Genomic DNA, 1,148 nt, shown 5'->3' on the forward strand with positions numbered 1-1,148 from the left:
CAAATGAATACACAATGAAATTGTATCTGCCGCTGCCCACACTACAACAGAGAAACTTTCACTTACTCCTTTGCTGTGGCTGCTTTTGCTATCGCTTACTACCAGCGTGCAGGCAAAAAAAAAGCACAAAACTTCACCAGTCCTTGCTAGAAGGTATCGCACTATCCTTTGGTTTGTTTTCGTTTCTTTGTTTTTTTTCACTTTTTATTTTCTCCACATTTTGCTTTGGAATGATATTTCAGTTTTGCAGTCGCTTACTGAATACACTTGTGCCACCTTCTTACTCGCCTATACAGCACTTTCCATGGCGTACACCGTTGCGGCGTACCACACAACCTACCCACATGGCGCACTTCCCCCGTTGCAAGGAGTGGAGGCGTTTAGTGAATATGTTTGTGATTATATCCTTGTATGTATTCACGTTGTATTTATAATGTACACGTGCATATGTATGTACATATAAATGTGTGTAACGATGATTTATCCTTTAAATAACAACAACCACTTTGAACTTTAATGCAAGTTGGCAATTTAAGGAGCATAGAATAGAGCGAAGAGTCGAAGGCGCGCGCGTTTCTCCTTTTGCGAAATAACTGTGGAACTTTCTACTGTTTAGTACTTTCCTTGTTCGTTCCTTATCGGCTACTGATTGATACCAGCAACAGCCCGGCTATTTTATATGCACCATTTGGTGGAGCTCATTCATCATAGTGCTACTCGCTTCCAACAACTCTCTCTCTCTGAACTAACAGTCTTACTGCTAAGAGAATTCAACAGCTGTGGGCATGTGTCCAAATCTCTCTTTTTGTGGTGAATTCGCAGAAGGACTGACGACATACAGGCTTAAAGTAAAGTACATATTTAGCTGTGAAGAAATGTTTGAATAGATGCAGCGAAATATCAACTGAGTCTTCCTGAAAGTTCAAGACTCGAAGTTTTATTTAGGGTTTAATTTTTTTCTGCTGCAATTAGATAATTATGCCAGGAGGCAAGGACGTAAGAAATACTAGAGTAACAAAAAATTAAATAATATGGAATGAAATAGGATGAAATGAAATCCAATAAAATCAAATATATGGACAGAAAACATAATAAAAATCAAATAAAATAAAAACCTTTTATTCTATCATCCAAATTCATATTTCGAC

At 37.7% G+C, this 1,148-nt stretch overlaps 1 protein-coding gene across 5 annotated transcripts in view; it reads right to left on the reverse strand.

The window, feature by feature from the left end:
• LOC118737653 overlaps positions 1-710 on the reverse strand; it is an 11,017-nt gene extending 10,307 nt beyond the window's left edge. For 2 of the 5 annotated variants that reach the window (XM_036468305.1, XM_036468307.1), the window contains exon 1: positions 67-710. The gene's annotated coding sequence lies outside the window, so the exon portion shown is untranslated. The remainder of the gene's footprint in view (positions 1-66) is intronic. The other 3 variants (XM_036468308.1, XM_036468304.1, XM_036468303.1) reach the window with 3 other exon arrangements.
• Positions 711-1,148: the final 438 nt, after the last annotated feature.

The sequence above is a fragment of the Rhagoletis pomonella genome, unplaced genomic scaffold (genome assembly GCF_013731165.1).
Source record: "Rhagoletis pomonella isolate Grant_MI unplaced genomic scaffold, Rhpom_1.0 Rhpom_scaffold_00004, whole genome shotgun sequence".
Taxonomy (NCBI): Eukaryota; Metazoa; Arthropoda; class Insecta; order Diptera; family Tephritidae; genus Rhagoletis; species Rhagoletis pomonella.